Source organism: Adiantum capillus-veneris, chromosome 2, assembly GCF_014529385.1.
Source record: "Adiantum capillus-veneris isolate H3 chromosome 2, ASM1452938v2, whole genome shotgun sequence".
Classification (NCBI taxonomy): Eukaryota; Viridiplantae; Streptophyta; class Polypodiopsida; order Polypodiales; family Pteridaceae; genus Adiantum; species Adiantum capillus-veneris.
The window spans coordinates 166,223,208-166,249,899 of record NC_140932.1 but is presented as its reverse complement, the minus strand read 5'-3'; positions in this window follow the sequence as shown (position 1 = coordinate 166,249,899).

The following is a 26,692-nucleotide window of genomic DNA, read 5'->3' as shown; positions in this document are numbered from 1 at the left end:
GTTGAACTCTCCTCTAAGTTTGCCATCTTCACCTGAAATGGTGTTGGCTGCAATTCTCCCAACTTCATTTTATAATACACCAACTCAGCCAGAATGTTGACTCCATATCCTCCATCCAATAATACTTCATCAAACAAAGTGTTGTAAAATACCACTTTTATAACAGGAACTACAAAGTCAACATCTGCCAAATCAACTTTGTTCACTATAGGCTCAAGTATGCTATTTGTTTGAATTGGATACTCCCTTGAAGCAATCTATTCAACAATTTTTCTTTGAAAAGGCTAGAACCATACATAATAACTGATCCAAGGACATCTACAATGGAGAGTTTATTAATGCTTCAAACCATTCCTTGTCATATTTTCTTATCAAGGGTCTCTCATAGTGCTGTTGCAATTGGTCCCCCTGAACATCTAAAGTACTATCATCCACATTTTGATTCTTTTGGTCCTTTTGCACCTGTTTTTGAACGTGCTCTCTGATTCCTTTTTGTTCCTTTCAACCAATAGGACCTTTAGTCTTAGACCTTGTAACAACCATTACAACTATCTCTTGGTTCTCCCCACACTGATTACAATCACAAGTCCATTCATCACAATGCTCTTCATATATGGAAACTCCATATTCTTACCAAGGAACACATCTGATGTGTGTTGCTCATCAATGTCAATTTTGATGACATTTGCTTGAGCTAGTGGTTGATTTTGGTGCTGCCGTTGTGGGTTAACCTACTGATTATCTTCGTTGTAGGGTACAATTGGCATCCCTCTCTCCTCTCCATGCTTGACCCACAATGCAAAATTCAGACCAACCCAATGATTTGGTGCTGAACAATACACACATGGAATGATGCCTAATGTTCTTCTCTGATTATTATCTTGATTTCTCCAAGTGGTCTTGGAGGTCTCTAAATGGAGCTATTTGATTTGTTTCAACATCATTTCTCCCTCTACCTGCTTGTGGATTTGATCTACTCCTATTATTAGGGTTGTACCAACACTAGGATGTGTTAGGGCCTTCCCTTTCACAAATATGATAGTACTGCTTTTCCTTTGGAGCTACAACAGAATACCGGATTTTCTTCAACTGATTAATCAAACCTTCTTCTTTGTCTTTTTTATCTTTTTTTCTTCTTACCACTCTACTTCTTCTTCTTCTGTTTTCCTTTACTGCTTTCAGCCTCACTATCAGAGGACACCTTGGAACCACTATCTTCATCAGTTTCAGACTCAACATTTGACTCTGCTTTTGATTCAGAGCTACGCTTGCTCCTAGATTTTGGTCTAGTCATACCAAGTCTAATTTCAACCCTTGCAGCAGCTGTGACCAAATTGTTGAAGCCACCTACAATGTCTATGCTAGCCACAACATTATTCAATCCCTTTCTTAGACCTTTCAAAAAATAACCTGCTAACATCTCATTGTGGGTCTCTCATTACCCTGTCAACTCTCCACCAAAATTTTGAATTTTGAGCATAGTCTTCCCCAGAATACTTCCATGTCTACTGTCCCTGATTTTTCTTAGGATATCATTTGAAGTTTTCCTCTTTTTTGAATCTCTATAAGAATCTACCTGATGCAGCATAAGTTGAATAAAATGGCAATTCCATATTTGTGGCTAAACCAACTCATTGCTTTACCTTCTTGTGTTGCTGAAAATTGTTGCAATTTTAAATCATCACCATATACTTCTTGATGTCCACTAGCTTGCCACTTGGTCTCAAATTGAGCCACATGACAACATGCATCTTCACCTGACTTGCCTCTGATTTTCTTCCTTAACCTTGGGATTAGGAGGTGGTTAAGCCATAGGGGGAGGCTGAGGTACTCTCCTAGGTCTTTGCCTGGTAGATACCTATAGTGGGTCAAAGTGGAGTCTTCTTCTACTTCTTGTAGATCTTGCTATCAAGAGTAGAGCCCCAACAAATTGGCCCACCTGCCTTCCTAATGATGATCTTGAACTCTCCCCTACCTGATTCCATGGTTGCACTTCCAAGACAACCACTTCTACTTCTTCGTCTATTGTATCTTCATAATGGAAAGGATCAATATTCCCTGCTTGAGTCTGAGCCCTTGTGTAATAGACCCTAGATACCCTTCTTGGTCTCTCTGACATACATCATCAGTTAATGAAATAGAGATACCCGGAGCAATGCTGACACTGAGAGAATTTTGACTGAACCCTAGCAAAGTTGTAACCCCAACAGGATTGCCAAATTTGTTGGGGCTCCACAACACAATGATATCTCTCAACAACACATATACTCTCAATAGAGAATCAAACTTCACTCCATAATCAGACTCATCAAAAAACACAGTCAAACAACTTCAGATAGAGCAAAGTCAGAGTCAAGAAAAGAAAATCAGACACAGTAAGAAAACTCCATTGACCAAAGCTTGAATACATCTTGACTCTTGTGTGTTTGTTACCCACGACTTCTACCATAAAAAGAGTTACAACTGTCTAAATGAATGTCCTTGGCATACATATCCGTCTGAGAAAAATACAACCTAACCATATTCCGACTATGGCTAATTCTAAGCAGCATGACATAATCTAACTGAGCACTATTCTGACAATTCTATTACCATGTCAAACAAAGAAAGAGGGTGGTTCCACTGGAAATGCTGGTTCCACTATAAATGCATCCACGGTTGAGTCTTCTGTGAAACAAGACTGTGATGCTGATGTTGATGCAGAATGGGCCTTTAGTGTAGAGTGCACTTACAATCCTATTGTCCATGATGCATGCATGTCAGTTGTTGCTGCAAATTCACATGTGTGGTATTTTGATAGTGGTGCTACAAAGCATATTACCTCTCACATCATGATTTTTTCACCTCTCTTGAGTCTGTCCCTCATGGGAATTCAACCACTTGTGCCAACAATGCCTCTTATCCGGTTCAGGGGGTTTAAAAGATTCTGATTACTCCTGCAAATGGAAGTCCTTTCACACTTGTTGATGCACTTTATGTACCTGGGATCAAGAAGAATCTTTTGTCTGTATCTACACTTGCTAGACTTGGACTTGTAGTCAAATTTGTGGATGACAGATGTACAGTTCATGATCTCAAATTTGGTGATGAAATTGTTGCATTTGGCTTTTTGTATCGTAGGCTGTATAACCTCACTTTGAATGACAAGTGCGGACAAAATTTTGCAAATGCAGTTGCAGATTCAAGGATTGTTTCAGATGCAAAACTGTGGCATGCACATTTTGGGCATCTACATTTTGTCAGTTTGCTGTGTTTGTGGAAATCTGATATGGTTGCTTCTTTGCCACCTCTTGAAGCACCTATCAAACATATTTGTGAAGGCTGTATTTTGGGTAAAATGCAGCGTGCTAAGTTCGCAAAGGATGGGTCAATTTTTGCTACATGCAGATTGCAACTTGTGCATAGTGATGTTTGTGGGCTATGCAAACTCTGTCCTTGGGAAATTACTTATACTTCATGAGTTTCATTGATGACTACTCCAGGCATGCATGGGTATATCCGTTGAAAGCTAAGTCCAAAGTGTTCATGTGATTCAAGCACTTTATTGCTATGGCTGAAAATGTCTCAAAATGTACTTATGGCACCCTCCGGTTTGTTTGGGGGGGGGGAGTATATGTCTCATGAATTTAATGCATTATTGGCTAGTTGTGGGATAAAACTCCAATTTATAGTGCCTTATACACCCTAACAAAATGGTGTTGCTGAGAGGAAAAATAGGTCTCTTACAAAGATGGCAAGATATATGGTCAAGAGTCAAGCTTTACCACATTTGTTTTGGCTCGAGGCTATCATGTGTGCCACTTATGTACTTAACAGGTCTCCTAAAAATTTGTTGCAGTCTATGACTTTATATGAAGCATGTCATGATAGAAAGCCATCTTTTGAGCACATGTGTGTGTTTTGGCTATTTGGATTATGGTTAATGCCACAAGTGCCAGCTCAAAAAATTGGATTATAGGCTGTCAAATGTATTTTTGTTGGTTATAGTGCTGAAAGAAAAGGTTGCAGGTTGTACCATTCGCAAACAAAGCATATTTTGGTCTCACGTGATGTTGTGTTTTTGAGACTTTCATGTAAGCTCACAGGACATTTATGACTCTTTGTTAGCAGCAAGCTAACACGGATGCCACAAATACCATTTTTTGGAGTCTCATTGTTAAAACACTGATTATTTTTTATAAATCGAGAATATTGGTACTCTTATTTTCTCGGATAAACTCTGTAATTAATGAGTGGGGACTACAAGCTTCCAGATTGTATCAACTTGTCATTACCAGCTTTGGTAGAACTCCCAGATTATTAGTTTGACCACCAAAAACCTTGGCTAAGGTAAAAAAAGCCATTTTTTGTCAGTTTTTTAGAGGTTTTTGGATAATGAAATACACAACGTGAGCTAACAGCGCTCACTTCTCTCCTTCTCGCGCTTCCCACTCCCTCCCCGGTTGTCACATTGCAGTCGCATTTATTGCATTGCAACCACATGTAAGGAGCTCTAGCATTGACGTAAGCAATTCACAGTAATTCGTAGCTTTTAGCGTCGCCCGCAGACTAAATTTTATATAACTACGAATTTACACTTTCAAATCAAAAACTAAGCATAGGCAGGGTATTGGGCCATCATTGCTAAACATTTAGAAACATTGTGGGTCGAAATGACTAGGTCAAAAATCCACTGTTGTTCATAATCGTAATTTTGGAACTTGACCTAAAGTGGGATTTGATCCATAAGCACGTGTCCTTAGGTCTTATAAACATGTCCTAGAAGTTTCGTCACATTTGGATTTCATTTGATGCTTGTAACGGATGTGTTTTGTTTGTCGATGAGCGATTGGTTTTGGCGATTTCAGTCACTTGAGTGTAGCTTGAGTTAGATGCGAGTTGTTAATTATTTTCTGAGAGATTGACAACCTCTTGTAGCCTTTATGCACTAGTCTAGTCAGCTTCGTTCCATGGATTGACAATTTAATCGTGGTTCTCGCTAATACTGCAATAAGATAGGATGGTGAGGTTATACATGCATCCCACATTTGGCGCCATTTCCGGGGATCGAAGAGACCTAAACTAGGGAAAAACACGAGCGTCTTTTGAAGTTATCCTTTAACTTCCTCTAGAATCACCTAGAGTTCAAATCTTTCTTTTAAAAACCGCATAGCTTAAGATTGTCGTCTTTTGCTATATAGAGGTAGCTTGGAAGTAATCATACTTGTTGAGTGCCTCTAGGATTGTAGGATTGTAGAAATAGATTAGGATTTTGAGGATGATCGGTAAACGAGACAATACTTAAGATCAATGCTCACAAAACCATAAAAGACCAGAAAACGAGTGTTTGTGGACACATTCCACAACCCCATTGCATGAGAATCTAGGAACTAGGGTAAGTAGGACCCGAGGTGCATTTCAGAACATTGCTCTCTCTAAAATAATCAAGTGTGAGTTGTTATTGGAAGTTGTAGAATTTGAGGTCTACGGCTAGAAACAGCACGAAAAGACTCGAAATCACTCAATCCGACTGGAGAGTAAGCTTAAAAGTTGTCTGAACCAGTTGGTAAGCTCAAGGACACTTCGAGGTAAAAATTTCAAGAGTTGGCCAAAACTCAAATTATTTACTTTTTCTTGAGATGTTAGGCCAAATTAAGTTTTGACTTGATTCATAGGCTCAAAATAGCTCACGTAAAGACTGTCTCTAACAAAAATTCAAAAAAGTGTTCATTTCAAGCCTAAAGTTAATAATCATGATTATTAACTTTCTGCTCCAAATTGAGCAAGGTCATACCATTGACTCATTGCATGTGTACAAACAACTTTTGTAAGACCCAAAAGATTTGAATCACCAAACTAGCCAAAAATTGGGTAAAAAACTAAAGTTTGTACTGACTTTTTGAATCTGAGTGTAAATTGGGGAAAATTTGTCCAAACTTGTGAAAATTGATTCATAGGCTTATATTGATGTGATAAACATGTGTACATGCTCAGTTGACCAAAAAGATGCAAAAAGTTACCATTTGTAAATAATCACGATTATTTACATCTGCTCCATTTTTAAATTTTTTTACCAAGTCAGCATACCACTAGTTTAATCATGTTGTAATAAGCCCACAACCAAATTTGGTAAGATTTGAATCACTGGATTGAAAATCGTGACCAAATTTGCAAAGTTAGTCTGCGAATAGAAAGTTGATGACCATTTGACCAAAAATTGTCCAAACTTGATGAAACTTGGCTAGTGACCTTAACTGAGGTGCTTAACAGATCTGTGTCAAAGTTGGGACAAAAATTTGCAAAAATATAGCTGGAGTAAATAATCGCAATTATTTACATCTGCTTTAAAGCTTGAAAATTTTGCACATTTGAGTATACCACAAGGTCAATCATATCAAGTAGACCTCATAAATCAGTTTTGGTGAAATTGGATCACAAAAGTGAGACTTAAGCCAGATTCTTGAAATCAGAGTCTGCGGACACAAAACAGTTGATAAACTTGATCATATTTTGTCCAAACTTGATGAAACTTGTAGGGACTTTAACAGGTTGTATACTTGCCAATCCAATCCAAAAGTGCAAAAAACTTGTAAAAGTAAATAGTCTCGATTATTTACTACTGCTACCCAGGGATATCAGTCTTGACTTTTGAACTTATACAGTGTTAGACTAATATAATACAAAGCCACCGGGCGATTTTGGGTTCAATCGGATTAGAATTGGTACACATTCACTCAGTTTCTAGGTTGCAAATTAAATCTTTGATTTTTTGCTAAAGACGAATCTGAAAGTAAATCACGAGAGTTAGCAAAAACTCTACTGTCTTTATAGAAGAATAGCTAACTTGATCAAATTTGTTTAGGAATCGTGTTGTAGACGAGGAATCAATGGCTTGACAGAAAGTTGATCGAATCAAGTGGAAATTGACGACAAGTCAATTCAAAGGTAAGTACTCTAACCAGGCTTCATAAGTCTATATGAACCTTAGATCTGGTCATGTACTAGGAAATCAGGGCATACTCAGAGAAACCTCTAGTAGAGTATCCACCGAAGACAACGTGAATCAAGGAAATTCCTTGCACACAATTCTTGAAGAAGTCTCCGACACTTTTTCAGATTCAACATCTGAAATGCCTTCTTATTCGGCTCACTCGAAAATTGGAACGACAATGTGCTATAAGCATATACTCTCTTTTTACAAGACTAACCGCCATGGAGCCCAGGTTTACTTAGACCCTAATAAGGAGTATGATATTCGCATTGATGACCATGGTATTGAGTTCGAAGAAGAGATTAGGGAAAACAAACAAGGAAAAATATACATGGACAAAAACGAAACTCGGTATGTACAAGTCAAAAACCCTGATGTGGTAGACAAATGGGGATTAGAAGTAAACACCATAATCCCAGATATGTCAGCAAAAGAAGGACCACCAACTTTAGAATTCGAGGGATACGATCAAGTAGATTTGAAACCTTTGAAACGGCTTAGTACGAAAAATCCTAGGATCAGAGTCTATTGTTGGAAGATAGAAACACAAAAGATCTTTTGTGGACTTTGCATGCCAAACCAGGACAACTAATGGCCATGAAGATCATCTATATCTTGAAGATCAAAGATAAGGAATCAACAGACCTACCAACCTACATGTTTAGGGATTGTTATAACAACAACTTTGTTATGGTGACTCCCGAGGAGGTAGAACAAACCAAATACCAAGGGTATTCCATAAGGGATTGGATATTAGGACAAGGACCAGAAACAATTCCAAGAGATGAACACCATGAGAGATTATCTGAGAGTAATGTGAAGAAACCAGAAACCACCTCATCACGTAGAAAACCGGGTGACACTAAGGCCAGTCCAAGGCTACATGAGTCACTATTTCCAACAGACTGGTTTAAAGGACTCGGAACAGGACCAACTGCCAGGAGACCGAGAGTTGAACCAAACAGACATATCAAACCAGCTGATTTTCAAAAATGGGTCAGAAAATACAGTGGATCAAGAGATCCATACGACCACTTAGCAAGCTTTAAGCAAGTGCTAAGAGCAAAACGTATATTCGATTTCCATACTCAATTCGAGGGGTTTGGAATGACATTAGAAGGAAAAGCATTGACGTGGTTCCAAAACATGCCACCAAGGTCAATCATGGACTTGAACACATTAGCTCAAGGATTTGTAGCTTCTTGTTCCAAAATGGGGATCAAACATAATACGGTAACTCAAATCTACAACTTTAAACAGAAACATGGTGAGTCTATTAGGGATTGTGCAACTCGAATGAAACAATACATTGCCTAGGGCTAGAGATACCTGCAGAAGAATGCCTCGTATCTTTGTTTCTAGAGGGACTGCTAAACAAAGAACTTCATGCTATACTCTATAGTAAGAAGCATACAACCCTAGAAGAGCGTGTGTCAGAAGGAGACAATTGCGATATTTTTAACGAAGAAGATGTCCCTAAGGATAACCAAAGTGAGAAAACAGTGTCCACTAAACCAGCACAAGTGGGAACGGCTATTGCAGCATCACTTTTAGCCATAGAAGACATGCTCAAAAGGATGAATGACATGATGAACAACATGCAAAAAGCACCTATGAGGGGACCGGGACAAGGGATACCTCAATAGAGACAACCAATTAGGCCACAAAAATGGTGTGCAATTGAGGGTAAATGGACCAACCATGAGACCCACGAGTGCTACTTCAGACCAAAGTATGATGGCAATATTCAGTATGTGCCTATGAGGCCACAAGGACAACCCATGTACTGATATCAGCCTAATATGGCCCAAGCTCAAAGACCACCAATGGGGTATGGAAAGACCTCAACATGTATTGGGACAACAACCTCCGTACCCAGGACATAATGTAGTGCCTGTAAAGTACATGCACTCAGAAGGAGTCATAGATGAGTAAGCATTAGTGCCTGTTACACCCTATGCGGAGCCTAGTTTATCTACAGTAATGGTAGAAGGAGATTGGTATAATTCACATCCACCACCAATGGACGAAATTGCGACTTATGCTCCACTAGAGCTCGCACCAATGTATTATGTAGCTAATCAAGGTGTCAGACCTCCCATGGTAAGACCCATGATTAAGCCAAGAACAGGAAACTATCATAGTTGTGGTGCAGATCACCATTGGAAAAATGAATGTCCAAAGCTTGACAAAAACCTCAAGCCAGTTGAAGCCTATTGCATACAATGTTGCAAAAATGGAGGACATTTTTTGAAAGATTGTCCTAAAAATCCTTTAAACAAGGGTAAAACAATACTAAACGTAGTCCAGGTGATACCTAGTAGCTCATCAGAGAGTGAACCGATTATTCCAATCAAGGTAATCACTAGAGCCCAGGCCAAGAAAAAGAAACACAACTCTGATGATGATTCAGAAAATACGAAAGTTTCCTCTCAAAGAATCAAAAGAAGGAGAAGCAAAAGATATGAGATGAGAAAACAAAAACAACGGGTTGAAATCGAGGAGAAGCAAAAAAGCTATTCCAGGAAAAGTTGAAAGAAACTGGAAGTGAAATCAAGGAAACAACCATGAAGTCTGGAGGATCCATTCTGGTCAATAAAATTTTTGAGCCTTTTAACGCCGCCTTCAAAAGCCTACCAAGCAAGACTTAGAGCAGGCCAAAACATGGAAAACAAATGGAAAAACTATCCTTCTCCAGACATGGAAGCAGTTAAGCTGGAAGCTTATCAAAAAAATTGGTAAGAATCACGCAAGAAATGTTGGAAACACAAAAACCAAGCTTGAAAGTATTGCAAAACCTGAGGAGCTTGTGGCAAGAGACACTAAAGAAAAACCCGATGTGGTGGAAGAACCTCACCTTGAAACAAAAGAATCAAACTTATAGTGTCGGACATCGAAGATGCATTAGATGGAATTCCATTCGTAGAGGAAGATTGGCCAGGACATTTATGGAAAAAGTTAGAGAGATCAATGATGGGAGCCTAACTCTAAAGTCATCTCCTATAGAGGAAATCTGGTTGGATAACCTTCATACTGATATGAACATGGATGTACAATCCTTGTACGGGGATTGCGGATCTGAAGCTTTTGGAATATCGTAACCATTGACCTTGAAAACATTACCCCTCTTACTTGGGAGATAACGAAGATGAATCCATAGTGTGTAAGAACACTCAAGTAAAGAGAGCTAAACAGACCCTAGAAGTAGACAACATTCATTCAATCATGTCTACACCCATCCAATGCACTCTTACCTTGGGAGAACTGCTAAAATTCAGACCATAGTTATGGAATGATCTACAGAAAACCCTAGAGAAGGTGGGGATAACGGGGCTAATCTCAAAAAATTTGGGAAAATTGAAAAACGAAATGGACAACAAAGAGATTCGATCTATTCCCATGAGCAAAGTCGGAGAATATTATGAAGGGAAAGAAGGAAACACCACCCTTCCAGTGAAATATAATGACATTGGAACCATGGCGATACTGGATAGTGGAGCAGGAAAAGCCATAGCCACGAAAGCAGTATGGGAATCCTGGGGACAACCAGCCATTAGACAAACTTAAATCAAATTGCAATTGGATGACGGACACATTGAGACACCATTAGGGCTGCTTGAAAAGGTGATAGTCAATTCCTGTAGAATTGAATATCAACACACTTTTGCCATAGTAGACTTTGGAAAAAACTCAATTATGAAATCATATTGAGAAGACCTTTCATGCGATAGGTACATCTTATCCAAGATTGGGGAAACAATTATCTATACTTAAAGCAAGTGGGATCTATAACAAGAGTAAATCTAAAAGATCACACTTATAGAGATGTCTTGAAAACATTCATACATGAGTTTGATTCAATCTCTTCGGCTGAAACTAAGCTTCCATCCTGGTTAAATAAAGACACTCCTATTTGGATATGTGGAGCATTAGAAAATGGAAGTTTAAGACGAGAAGAATGTATTCTAGAAAGGGACTGCACAGACGAAGCCTATGTACTTGAACCCTTTCCAGAGCATTTGTTTGAGCCATTTGAGTGGACTCAAATTTAGCGACCATGGATGTATGTGTGAATACGTCTATGCCTACTCAATTTTGCAATGAGGATGGCTATGACATAATTCCCATCCAAATGATTTCAATCCTCAACATTGAAGACGAAGATGAGGAACCCAAGGATTTGATGAAAGCTCAACAAGTCTTTTCAGACCTCTACTACGATGCAACAGATGAGTTAGATGAACACTCAGCTACACCAGAAGATTCGGTGTCAGAAAAAGAACATGTGAGAGCTAAGCTACTCTTGAAAGGAGGGGAGGAAAAGTTTTTTGACTTTCCCAACGAGAAATCGAGAAGACAAAAATGGTATAGATGGAAAAGAGACACCATAAACATGAAAACACGACCTATGCCATCAGTCTCCAGTAGAACACAATTCATGATACAGATAGATGCAAATGATTGTGTCAAGGAAAAAATCACTAGCAGATATCCTTCAAACAAAAATTCAAAAATGTCTAAAATATCGAGAAAATCAAGGAAGGATACTAAAGTAAACCCACAGGATAAGAAACCACTCATGACACGTGTCGAGCGGAAAAAGATATATCAAGAGTTGAAAAAATCTCTAAAGGAGATATACAACCGAAATGGAAACCACAAAAGAGGATGGTAAGGATGTAATGAGTGTTACATCCCATTACAAAAACTATACTCTCCAAAATAGAAAAATCATAGTCAAACAACCTGCTAGGGAACTATGGAAGCAGGGCGAGTCCTATGAAGGACCTGAAAATGCTAAAAAGATAAACTGGCTGAACCAGGAGAAGAGCCTAGACCTGCTTACATTGCGAATGACCTAGTAGAGAAATAAGAAGAGATTTTGCTAAACTTGCTCAAGGAATACCGAGATATCTTTGCTTGGTCTTACAAGGATCTCAAGGGTGTTGATCCAGAGATCAGTCAACATACCATACCCATGAGAGATGATGAGAAACCAAGTAGACAAAGGCCATACAAGTATAATGAAACATTTGCCAAGAAGATAAAAGAAGAGAATAAAAAACTAAAGGAATCCAAATTCATTTACGACATTGAACACACAGATTGGGTGTCTCCAATTGTGGTAGTACCCAAGAAGAATGGAAAATTATGAGTATGTGTTAATCTGAAAAAAGTAAATGCAGCTACCATTAGAGACAACTTTCCTCTTCCAATCACTGAGCATGTTTTAGAACGAGTTACAAGAAAAGAAGCTTACAGCTTCTTAGATGGCTTTTCGGGATACAATCAACTTTTGGTTGACCCAAAAGATCAGCATAAAACTGTTTTTGCAACAGAATGGGGTATTTTTACCTATCAGGTTTTGCCGTTTGGATTAACTAATGCTCGAGCCACATTTCAAAGGTTGATGATCCATGCTTTTAAATAATATCTTAGGAAATTCTTAGAAGTATATATGGATGATCTATGCGTACATTCATCAATCCGGGCTGATCATTTTGAACACCTTAATGTAGACTTTATATAATTTTCTTAAATCTTGAAAAGTGCACATTCATGGGTAGACAAGGAAAAATTCTTGGACATATAGTGTCTAAAAATATCATAGCTACTGATATTGAAAAAAATCATGTCATTGCTGATTTTCCTAGACCAACAACAGTCAAGGGGGTACAAGCCTTCATGGAGCATTGTGGATATTATGAACGGTTCATCTACATGTACGCTATAATTGCAAAACCCATGTATACCTTGATTACACACTTTGAGTGGACCGAGGCATGTGAAGAATCCTTTATGAAGCTTAAGCAAGCTCTCACCCCAGCTCCAATATTGAAAGCACTAGATTGGAATAAGATATTCCACATACATATAGATGCTTCCAATTTTGCTATCGGTTGTATACTAGTTGTAACATTTAATGGCCTAATAACTTGTGTGTAGCGGAAATTATCATGAACATAGTGGGCATTTCATTAGAATAGATTCCTAATGAGAATTACAAGAGTGCTTGGGTGGAGAGAGCAACAAAAAGCATAACACCTAGTTAGATAGCATGAATAATACTTTCAAAAGAGAGAGAAATTAAGCAATTGACAATAGTTGAGGACCGGATTTGCATGGAGCCGGTCCCCCCTCCAAAAGGTTTTGTATTATGGTTTCTCCCATCAAGAGAGACATTGTACAATACAATTCTTTGTGTTCCTTCAAGACTAGCTAGTGCAATGAAGATGAAAGCTTCATGCACCAAGAAAAACACTTAGCAAACACAACTTTAATTATCCCCGGTCTCAGACCCAAGATCTCACACACCTTCGAAGATGGTGAGAGCTAGTAGGGTATGAGAGTAGATTGAGAGGAAGAAGGAGTATCTTATGAGAAAGATGTACATCTCCTCACATAATCACTCATATTAGCATACCTTAGCTTAGTAATTAGCATGGTAGAGGAGATGAGCATGCATTTAAGCTTGGCTCTTGGTTGGATTTGCATCCACATGCCAAGAGTGTGTCGATGCAAGCTTCTATCTCACAAGCTTGGAGTAGGTGATGAGCTCTCCATTAAAGCTTGGGAAGAGATAGTCTTCTTTACTTCTCACATAGGCTGTGTGAGAGTGTGTGTGTGTGATAATGCCTTGCAAAAATCATCCCCCTCTCTCTCTCTCTTGGGGGAGCCCTCTTGCTATTTGCTCTTGCTATTTTTCCATTGGCCCTCCCCAAGCCAATGATTATTAAGCAGCATAAGTGATAGCCTATTGACATGTGTCCCCCTTTCCCCTTTTGTGAGAGCTTTAGGTAATTTAATAATTAAACTAAACTCTCATTGGACCCCTTTGCCTCCTGGCCAATAGGAATCAGGCAAGCCATTGGGCTGCTGAATGCTCATTGGACCCCTTGGGAGACTGTCCAATAGTCTTCTAGAGGACTTAATTCTCATTGGTTCTTTTATTAAGTGTTTTTAAATTAATTAAACTAGATTTACTCTAGCCTAAATCTCATTGGTCCACCTCCAAGGCCATCCAATAGGAATTGGGCACACCTTGTGGGCATCTGGGCTAGGGAGCTGACATGTGTCCCTGATTCCCTTTGTGTAAAGGGAGCCTGTGTGTGTGTGTGTGTGTGTGTGTGACTTTCTCTCTCATCCCCTACTCCCAAGGCTCGCCCCCTCCTATGTAGGGATTTGAAAAGACTTTTTGGTCACACACAAAGCATCCAATTTCCCTAGGGTTGACCTTTGGACACAACCTTTATTTAGGAACCTTAGCATTTTGGAAGTCTTAATGGGCTGAACCTTAGGGTCTTTTTAGCCCATTGTTGAATATGGATCTTTTGCAGATGGCCCCCCCTTTGGATCCCTATTTTACCTCCTTTGGATCCCTACTGTGGCCAGTCTGCTAGCTTAACCAATATTCTAGCTTTTTCTCCCCTGGCACTTCTCCACATTAAATGATCAGTTTAATATGAGAAAATCATTTAGGAGAATTAGATAGTGATTATTATGACATTACCTCTCTCTTGAAATCATAGTCGTCCTCGATTATGGTGTAGAGAAGATAAAGCATATTCATGAGTCCTTTTCTTAGCGGGTAGAGGATCCCTATGTTACCCTACGACATCATTCCAGAATGGATGACTAGTCCATTTGGTGCTTGAGAGCCTGAGGCTTCCGCAAGCATGTCTGCACATTAGTCCTATCAATCTTCCATAGTAGAGTGACAAGCTCTACTTGGTGTTTGGGAGACGTCGTCTCCGCAAACTTGATCTAAGCATGCATACTACTTCATTTTTGTGCACAATACATTTGCTTACTCTTGGGAAGCATTGTAAGTGTTAGGAAATAAGACGTAGCTAAATAGATAATTGAGTAGATTACTTAATGGAGAGAGACAGATTTATATACACGAGATTATAGAGTAGAGAGAGAGAGAGAGAGAGTACACACGATATACGTGGTTCACCCAATGTGGGCTACGTCCACGGGAAAGCAGCCACTCAATGGCTTTAGTACTTCAAAACAAGAAGTAGTTTACAAAGGGATTATACCCTTAATGGAGCTCCCGCCTTGCTTCACTCTCACCACCTCACACTCACCTTGTTGCATCAACTTCACACTATGAAATGTGTGTAGAAATGGCCTCCTTTTATAGGCCAAAAGGGCTGCCCTCTCTTATGAGAGACAGCCATGTGTAGCCGCCCTTGTGCGAATAAGTCCAAATCAGACCCTCCAATCCGCCCATGTGTGGCCGCCCTTGAGAAGACAAGTCCGCTTTTGAATTCGGCCACCAGCCATTGAATTCAGCCACCGGCCATTGACTTCCGACCACCGGCCATTGACTTCCGACCACCGACCACCGGCCATTGACTTCCGACCACCGGCCATTGGCCATTGACTACCGGCCACCGGCCAACCGACCAGTTGTTTTTCGACCACTTTTCGGCCGCCGTCCGTCGGCCGCCGTCCGGCCATAATATTCCGGCGAAAAATAATATTCCGGGAAAAAAAAGTTTCGGGGGCCTCCGCCCCCGAGGCCTCTAAAGTTGCCCCTGATTCTTGTCCGTGAAAATTTTTGGTTTCCGGTGAGTGATTTTCCTTCACACACGATGGCTTCTCCTCATAATGGGGGCCTTACAAATGTGTGCTTTTACCACAGAAAATTACAAGGGTAAATCACGCTCCATACTTAACAATCTTCCACTTGGAGACTGATGTCCAAACCAAACCTGTGGCTGCTTTCCATTCTGGCTTCTTATCCTTGAATGCCGATTGAAGATGAGCAAAAGCTCAACTTCTCCTTGTTGACCACCTTTGTAAACATGTCTGCAGGATTTTCACTTGTATGCACCTTTCCTAGCTTTAGCTTTCCCTCTTCCAAAAGAGTGCGTATGAAGTGATATCTCACCTCAATGTGCTTTGTCCTTGAATGAAAGGCAGAGTTCTTCGCAAGATGGATAGCGCTTTGGCTATCACTCTACAAGACACAATTTTCTTGTTTGAATCCAAGCTCTTCTAAGAATCTGTGAAGCCACATAATTTCTTTGCTTGCCTCCGTCATTGCTACATACTCTGCTTCCGTGGTAGAAAGTGAAACCACTTTCTGCAGCTTTGAAGCCCAGCTTACTGTTGTGCCTCCAACCGTGAACACATAGCCAGTAGTGCTCCTTCGAGTATATTTGTCACCTGCCATATCTGCATCAGCATACCCTTCTAGGAAAATATCAGTTCCTCCAAAATACAAAGCATTTGTTGTTGTCCCTTTTAGATACCTAAGTATCCACTTCATAGCTTGCCAATGCTCTTTACCTGGGTTGTCCATGAACCTACTCACAACTCCCACTGCATGTGCAATGTCTGGCCTTGTCCAGACCATAGCATACATTAGAGAACCTACCGCTGCAGCATATGGAACTTTAGACATATAGGCTATCTCCTCTTGTGTCCTGGGACACATATCCTTCGTTAGTTTAAAATGACCAGCCAAAGGTGTAGAAACTGGTTTTTTATTTTGCATTACAAACCTTTCTAGTACCTTCTTGATGTAATCTTCTTGAGATAGCTTTATTGTCTTCTTCGTCCTGTCCCTTGATATTTTCATACCAAGTATCCTCTTTGCAGCACCTAAATCTTTCATTGAAAAAGATTTGGACAGCTCCTCTTTTAGGTCTTTGATGTCCTGCATGTTAGCACTTGCAATCAACATGTCATCAACATACAACATTAGGATGATGAATTTCCCATCTCCCAAATTCTCCGTGTAGACGCAGTGATCCGAGTTGCATCTTGTGAATCCATGATCCAACATCCATCGATCAAACTTCAAGTACCATTGTCTTGATGCTTGCTTTAAGCCATACAAGCTCTTTTTTAATCTACAAACCATTTTCTCCTTACCTTTTACTTCATACCCCTTTGGTTGAAGCATGTAGATTTCCTCCTCTAAGTCACCGTGAGGGAATGCCGTATTTACATCCATTTGCTCGAGATTTAGATCATGAGCAGCCAAAAGGCTTAAGACAAGCCTAATTGAGTTCATTTTTACAACAGGAGAAAATATTTCATTGAAGTCAATACCTTTCTTTTGAGAAAAACCTTATATCATAAGCCTAGACTTGTACCTTTTCTTCCCACCTTCTTCTTCCTTTAGCTTGTACACCCATTTGTTTTGAAGTGCCCGCTTACCTTTAGTCAACTCAACCAACTCCCATGTTTGGTTGCGATGTAGTGAGTCCATCTCCACTTGCATGCTCTTCGTCCATTCTTCTTTGGATTCATGTTGCATAGCTTCTTCATATGATTCCGGCTCTCCAGAATCTGAGATCAAGAGATGGTTGAAGGAAGGAACAAACCTTTCTGGAGGTCTACTTGCTCTTGTAGATCTTCGGGGAATAGGTTGAGGCTCCTCATTTGGTTGACGTTGTTGCACATTGTCACCGTTTGCAGTCCTTGAGTCTTCACCGTCCTCAAGCTCCATGTACTCATCACCTGTTTCTTTTTTTTGTTTTCTTTCCAAGTAATCTTTGTATATATTTTGTTCGTTAAAAATTACATCCCTACTCCTTAAGATTTTACCATCTTCAGGATTCCATAGGCGATACCCAAAGTCTCCTTCTCCATAGCCAATGAAGAAACACTTTTTGGACTTTGCATCTAACTTTGATCTTAGGCTTCTATCTATGTGCATGAAAGCCTCACACCCAAACACTTTGAGAAATGCATAATTCCTGTCCATGCCTCTTCTGGAACTCCCCCATCCAATGCCGTTGAGGGTGACCGATTGATTAAGTACACAGACGTACTTACAGCTTCCGCCCAAAGCTCAAGCGGTAGGCTTGCATGTAGCCGCATGCTTCGTGCTCGTTCCATGATTGTCCTGTTCATCCTTTCTGAAATCCCATTTTGTTGAGGTGTCCTTGGGGTTGTCCTTTGCCTCCGAATGCCATTGCTAGCACAAAAGCTTTCAAAAGCTTGGCTGCAATATTCGCCTCCATTGTCGGATCTGATGCATTTAACCTTGGTACTTGTTTCATTCTCCACAAAGGCTTTCCACCTTTGAAATATGGAAAATACATCGGATTTATTCTTCATGACATAAATCCATGTTTTTCTAGTCGCATCGTCTATGAATGTTACATAGTACAATGAGCCACTAAGTGATGGTGTACTTGCAGGACCCCAAACATCAGAATGAACCAACTCAAGTTTTTTATTTTTTCTTTCATTTCCTGATTTTTGAAATTTTACCCTCTTTTGTTTACCATAAACACAATCTTCACAGAACTCTAAGTCCACTTCTTTCAAAACTGGTAGAAGCTTCTTTGTTTGAAGGATTTGCATTCCTTTGGCACTCATATGCCCAAGTCGGTAGTGCCACACCGCATTGTCAACTTCTGTAGTTGTTGCACTTGTTGATGCACTTTATGTACCTGGGATCAAGAAGAATCTTTTGTCTGTACTTGTAGTCAAATTTGTGGATGACAGATGTACAGTTCATGATCTCAAATTTGGTGATGAAATTGTTGCATTTGGCTTTTTGTGTCGTAGGCTGTATAAGCTCACTTTGAATGACAAGTGCGGACAAAATTTTGCAAATGCAGTTGTAGATTCAAGGATTGTTTCAGATGCAAAACTGTGGCATGCACATTTTGGGCATCTAAATTTTGTCAGTTTGCTGTGTTTGTGGAAATCTGATATGGTTGCTTCTTTGCCACCTCTTGAAGCACCTATCAAACATGTTTGTGAAGGCTGTATTTTGGGTAAAATGCAGCTTGCTAAGTTCGCAAAGGATGGGTCAATTTTTGCTACATGCAGATTGCAACTTGTGCATAGTGATGTTTGTGGGCTATGCAAACTCTGTCCTTGGGAAATTACTTATACTTCATGAGTTTCATTGATGACTACTCCAGGCATGCATGGGTATATCCGTTGAAAGCTAAGTCCAAAGTGTTCATGTGATTCAAGCACTTTATTGCTATGGCTGAAAATGTCTCAAAATGTACTATGGGCACCCTCCGTTCTGATTGAGGGGGGGAGTATATGTCTCATGAATTTAATGCATTATTGGCTAGTTGTGGGATAAAACACCAATTTATAGTGCCTTATACACCTCAACAAAATGGTGTTGCTGAGAGGAAAAATAGGTCTCTTACAAAGATGGCAAGATATATGGTCAAGAGTCAAGCTTTACCACATTTGTTTTGGCTCGAGGCTATCATGTGTGCCACTTATGTACTTAACAGGTCTCCTACAAATTTGTTGCAGTCTATGACTTTATATGAAGCATGTCATGATAGAAAGCCATCTATTGAGCACATGTGTGTTTTTGGCTATTTGGATTATGGTTTAATGCCACAAGTGCAGCTCAAAAAATTGGATTATAAGGCTGTCAAATGTATTTTTGTTGGTTATAGTGCTGAAAGAAAAGGTTGAAGGTTGTACCATTCGCAAACAAAGCATATTTTGGTCTCACGTGATGTTGTGTTTTTGAGACATTCATGTAAGCTCAATGGACATTTATGACTCTTTGTTAGCAGCAAGCTAACACGGATGCCACAAATACCATTTTTTGGAGTTCTCATTGTAAAACACTTATTATTTTTTATAAATCGAGAATATTGTAACTCTTATTTTCTCGGATAAACTCTGTAATTAATGAGCTGGGACTACAAGCTTCCAGATTGTATCAACCTGTCATTACCCAGCTTTGGTAGAACTCCCAGATTATTAGTTTTGACCACCAAAAACCTTGGCTAAGGTAAAAAAGCCATTTTTTGTCAGTTTTTGGATAATGAAATACACAACGTGAGCTAACAACGCTCACTTCTCTCATTCTCGCGCTTCCCACTCCCTCCCCAGTTGTCACATTGCAGTCGCATTTATTGCATTGCAACCACATGTAAGAGCTCTACGCATTGACGTAAGCAATTCACAGTAATTCGTAGCTTTTGGCGTCGCCGACCCGCAGACTCGACCCGCAGACTAATTTTATCATAACTACGAATTTACACTTTCAAATCAAAAACTAAGCATAGGCGGGGTATTGGGCCATCATTGCTAAACATTTAGAAACATTGTGGGTCGAAAATGACTAGGTCAAAAATCCACTGTTGTTCATAATCGTAATTTTGGAACTTGACCTAAAGTGGGATTTGATCCCATAAGCACGTGTCCTTAGGTCTTATAAACATGTCCTAGAAGTTTCGTCACATTTGGATTTCATTTGATGCTGTAACGGATGTGTTTTGTTTGTCGATGAGCGATTGGTTTTGGCGATTTCAGTCACTTGAGTGTAGCTTGAGTTAGATGCGAGTTGTTAATTATTTTCTGAGAGATTGACAACCTCTTGTAGCCTTTATGCACTAGTCTAGTCAGCTTCGTTCCATGGATTGACAATTTAATCGTGGTTCTCGCTAATACTGCAATAAGATAGGATGGTGAGGTTATACATGCATCCCACATTTGGCGCCATTGCCGGGGATCGAAGAGACCTAAACTAGGGAAAAACACGAGCGTCTTTTGAAGTTATCCTTTAACTTCCTCTAGAATCACCTAGAGTTCAAATCTTTCTTTTAAAAACCGCATAGCTTAAGATTGTCGTCTTTTGCTATATAGAGGTAGCTTGGAAGTAATCGTACTTGTTGAGTGCCTTTAGGATTGTAGGATTGTAGAAATAGATTAGGATTTTGAGGATGATCGGTAAACGAGACAAGTCTTAAGATCAATGCTCACAAAACCATAAAAGACCAGAAAACGAGTGTTTGTGGACACATTCCACAACCCCATTGCATGAGAATCTAGGAACTAGGGTAAGTAGGACCCGAGGTGCATTTCAGAACATTGCTCTCTCTAAAATAATCAAGTGTGAGTTGTTATTGGAAGTTGTAGAATTTGAGGTCTACGGCTAGAAACAGAACGAAAAGACTCGAAATCACTCAATCCGACTGGAGAGTAAGCTTAAAAGTTGTCTGAACCAGTTGGTAAGCTCAAGGACACTTCGAGGTAAAAATTTCAAGAGTTGGCCAAAACTCAAATTATTTACTTTTTCTTGAGATGTTAGGCCAAATTAAGTTTTGACTTGATTCATAGGCTCAAAATAGCTCACGTAAAGACTGTCTCTACAAAAATTTCAAAAAAGTGTTCATTTCAAGCCTAAAGTTAATAATCATGATTATTAACTTTCTGCTCCAAATTGAGCAAGGTTCATACCATTGACTCATTGCATGTGTACAAACAACTTTTGTAAAGACCCAAAAGATTTGAATCACCAAACTAGCCAAAAATTGGGTAAAAACTAAAGTTTGTACTGACTTTTTGAATCTTGAGTGTAAATTGGGGAAAATTTGTCCAAACTTGTGAAAATTGATTCATAGGCTTATATTGATGTGATAAACATGTGTACATGCTCAGTTGACCAAAAAGATGCAAAAAGTTACCATTTGTAAATAATCACGATTATTTCCATCTGCTCCATTTTTCAAATTTTTTTACCAAGTCAGCATACCACTAGTTTAATCATGTTGTAATAAGCCCACAAACCAAATTTGGTAAGATTTGAATCACTGGATTGAAAATCGTGACCAAATTTGCAAAGTTAGTCTGCGAATAGAAAGTTGATGACCATTTGACCAAAAATTGTCCAAACTTGATGAAACTTGGCTAGTGACCTTAACTGAGGTGCTTAACAGATCTGTGTCAAAGTTGGGACAAAAATTTGCAAAAATATAGCTGGAGTAAATAATCGCAATTATTTACATCTGCTTTAAAGCTTGAAAATTTTGCACATTTGAGTATACCACAAGGTCAATCATATCAAGTAGACCTCATAAATCAGTTTTGGTGAAATTTGGATCACAAAAGTGAGACTTAAGCCAGATTCTTGAAATCAGAGTCTGCGGACACAAAACAGTTGATAAACTTGATCATATTTTGTCCAAACTTGATGAAACTTGTCCAGGGACTTTAACAGGTTGTATACTTGCCAATCCAATCCAAAAAGTGCAAAAAACTTGTAAAAGTAAATAGTCTCGATTATTTACTACTGCTACCCAGGGATATCAGTCTTGACTTTTGAACTTATACAGTGTTAGACTAATATAATACAAAGCCACCGGGCGATTTTGGGTTCAATCGGATTAGAATTGGTACACATTCACTCAGTTTCTAGGTTGCAAATTAAATCTTTGATTTTTCGCTAAAGACGAATCTGAAAGTAAATCACGAGAGTTAGCAAAAACTCTACTGTCTTTATAGAAGAATAGCTAACTTAATCAAATTTGTTTAGGAATCGTGTTGTAGACGAGGAATCAATGGCTTGACAGAAAGTTGATCGAATCAAGTGGAAATTGACGACAAGTCAATTCAAAGGTAAGTACTCTAACCAGGGCTTCATAAGTCTATATGAACCTTAGATCTGGTCATGTACTAGGAAATCAGGGCATACTCAGAGAAACCTCTAGTAGAGTATCCACCGAAGACAACGTGAATCAAGGAAATTCCTTGCACACAATTCTTGAAGAAGTCTCCGACACTTTTTCAGATTCAACATCTGAAATGCCTTCTTATTCGGCTCACTCGAAAATTGGAACGACAATGTGCTATAAGCATATACTCTCTTTTTACAAGACTAACCGCCATGGAGCCCAGGTTTACTTAGACCCTAATAAGGAGTATGATATTCGCATTGATGACCATGGTATTGAGTTCGAAGAAGAGATTAGGGAAAACAAACAAGGAAAAATATACATGGACAAAAACGAAACTCGGTATGTACAAGTCAAAAACCCTGATGTGGTAGACAAATGGGGATTAGAAGTAAACACCATAATCCCAGATATGTCAGCAAAAGAAGGACCACCAACTTTAGAATTCGAGGGATACGATCAAGTAGATTTGAAACCTTTGAAACGGCTTAGTACGAAAAATCCTAGGATCAGAGTCTATTGTTGGAAGATAGAAACACAAAAGATCTTTTGTGGACTTTGCATGCCAAACCAGGACAACTAATGGCCATGAAGATCATCTATATCTTGAAGATCAAAGATAAGGAATCAACAGACCTACCAACCTACATGTTTAGGGATTGTTATAACAACAACTTTGTTATGGTGACTCCCGAGGAGGTAGAACAAACCAAATACCAAGGGTATTCCATAAGGGATTGGATATTAGGACAAGGACCAGAAACAATTCCAAGAGATGAACACCATGAGAGATTATCTGAGAGTAATGTGAAGAAACCAGAAACCACCTCATCACGTAGAAAACCGGGTGACACTAAGGCCAGTCCAAGGCTACATGAGTCACTATTTCCAACAGACTGGTTTAAAGGACTCGGAACAGGACCAACTGCCAGGAGACCGAGAGTTGAACCAAACAGACATATCAAACCAGCTGATTTTCAAAAATGGGTCAGAAAATACAGTGGATCAAGAGATCCATACGACCACTTAGCAAGCTTTAAGCAAGTGCTAAGAGCAAAACGTATATTCGATTTCCATACTCAATTCGAGGGGTTTGGAATGACATTAGAAGGAAAAGCATTGACGTGGTTCCAAAACATGCCACCAAGGTCAATCATGGACTTGAACACATTAGCTCAAGGATTTGTAGCTTCTTGTTCCAAAATGGGGATCAAACATAATACGGTAACTCAAATCTACAACTTTAAACAGAAACATGGTGAGTCTATTAGGGATTGTGCAACTCGAATGAAACAATACATTGCCTAGGGCTAGAGATACCTGCAGAAGAATGCCTCGTATCTTTGTTTCTAGAGGGACTGCTAAACAAAGAACTTCATGCTATACTCTATAGTAAGAAGCATACAACCCTAGAAGAGCGTGTGTCAGAAGGAGACAATTGCGATATTTTTAACGAAGAAGATGTCCCTAAGGATAACCAAAGTGAGAAAACAGTGTCCACTAAACCAGCACAAGTGGGAACGGCTATTGCAGCATCACTTTTAGCCATAGAAGACATGCTCAAAAGGATGAATGACATGATGAACAACATGCAAAAAGCACCTATGAGGGGACCGGGACAAGGGATACCTCAATAGAGACAACCAATTAGGCCACAAAAATGGTGTGCAATTGAGGGTAAATGGACCAACCATGAGACCCACGAGTGCTACTTCAGACCAAAGTATGATGGCAATATTCAGTATGTGCCTATGAGGCCACAAGGACAACCCATGTACTGATATCAGCCTAATATGGCCCAAGCTCAAAGACCACCAATGGGGTATGGAAAGACCTCAACATGTATTGGGACAACAACCTCCGTACCCAGGACATAATGTAGTGCCTGTAAAGTACATGCACTCAGAAGGAGTCATAGATGAGTAAGCATTAGTGCCTGTTACACCCTATGCGGAGCCTAGTTTATCTACAGTAATGGTAGAAGGAGATTGGTATAATTCACATCCACCACCAATGGACGAAATTGCGACTTATGCTCCACTAGAGCTCGCACCAATGTATTATGTAGCTAATCAAGGTGTCAGACCTCCCATGGTAAGACCCATGATTAAGCCAAGAACAGGAAACTATCATAGTTGTGGTGCAGATCACCATTGGAAAAATGAATGTCCAAAGCTTGACAAAAACCTCAAGCCAGTTGAAGCCTATTGCATACAATGTTGCAAAAATGGAGGACATTTTTTGAAAGATTGTCCTAAAAATCCTTTAAACAAGGGTAAAACAATACTAAACGTAGTCCAGGTGATACCTAGTAGCTCATCAGAGAGTGAACCGATTATTCCAATCAAGGTAATCACTAGAGCCCAGGCCAAGAAAAAGAAACACAACTCTGATGATGATTCAGAAAATACGAAAGTTTCCTCTCAAAGAATCAAAAGAAGGAGAAGCAAAAGATATGAGATGAGAAAACAAAAACAACGGGTTGAAATCGAGGAGATAGCAAAAAAGCTATTCCAGGAAAAGTTGAAAGAAACTGGAAGTGAAATCAAGGAAACAACCATGAAGTCTGGAGGATCCATTCTGGTCAATAAAATTTTTGAGCCTTTTAACGCCGCCTTCAAAAGCCTACCAAGCAAGACTTAGAGCAGGCCAAAACATGGAAAACAAATGGAAAAACTATCCTTCTCCAGACATGGAAGCAGTTAAGCTGGAAGCTTATCAAAAAAATTGGTAAGAATCACGCAAGAAATGTTGGAAACACAAAAACCAAGCTTGAAAGTATTGCAAAACCTGAGGAGCTTGTGGCAAGAGACACTAAAGAAAAACCCGATGTGGTGGAAGAACCTCACCTTGAAACAAAAGAATCAAACTTATAGTGTCGGACATCGAAGATGCATTAGATGGAATTCCATTCGTAGAGGAAGATTGGCCAGGACATTTATGGAAAAAGTTAGAGAGATCAATGATGGGAGCCTAACTCTAAAGTCATCTCCTATAGAGGAAATCTGGTTGGATAACCTTCATACTGATATGAACATGGATGTACAATCCTTGTACGGGGATTGCGGATCTGAAGCTTTTGGAATATCGTAACCATTGACCTTGAAAACATTACCCCTCTTACTTGGGAGATAACGAAGATGAATCCATAGTGTGTAAGAACACTCAAGTAAAGAGAGCTAAACAGACCCTAGAAGTAGACAACATTCATTCAATCATGTCTACACCCATCCAATGCACTCTTACCTTGGGAGAACTGCTAAAATTCAGACCATAGTTATGGAATGATCTACAGAAAACCCTAGAGAAGGTGGGGATAACGGGGCTAATCTCAAAAAATTTGGGAAAATTGAAAAACGAAATGGACAACAAAGAGATTCGATCTATTCCCATGAGCAAAGTCGGAGAATATTATGAAGGGAAAGAAGGAAACACCACCCTTCCAGTGAAATATAATGACATTGGAACCATGGCGATACTGGATAGTGGAGCAGGAAAAGCCATAGCCACGAAAGCAGTATGGGAATCCTGGGGACAACCAGCCATTAGACAAACTTAAATCAAATTGCAATTGGATGACGGACACATTGAGACACCATTAGGGCTGCTTGAAAAGGTGATAGTCAATTCCTGTAGAATTGAATATCAACACACTTTTGCCATAGTAGACTTTGGAAAAAACTCAATTATGAAATCATATTGAGAAGACCTTTCATGCGATAGGTACATCTTATCCAAGATTGGGGAAACAATTATCTATACTTAAAGCAAGTGGGATCTATAACAAGAGTAAATCTAAAAGATCACACTTATAGAGATGTCTTGAAAACATTCATACATGAGTTTGATTCAATCTCTTCGGCTGAAACTAAGCTTCCATCCTGGTTAAATAAAGACACTCCTATTTGGATATGTGGAGCATTAGAAAATGGAAGTTTAAGACGAGAAGAATGTATTCTAGAAAGGGACTGCACAGACGAAGCCTATGTACTTGAACCCTTTCCAGAGCATTTGTTTGAGCCATTTGAGTGGACTCAAATTTAGCGACCATGGATGTATGTGTGAATACGTCTATGCCTACTCAATTTTGCAATGAGGATGGCTATGACATAATTCCCATCCAAATGATTTCAATCCTCAACATTGAAGACGAAGATGAGGAACCCAAGGATTTGATGAAAGCTCAACAAGTCTTTTCAGACCTCTACTACGATGCAACAGATGAGTTAGATGAACACTCAGCTACACCAGAAGATTCGGTGTCAGAAAAAGAACATGTGAGAGCTAAGCTACTCTTGAAAGGAGG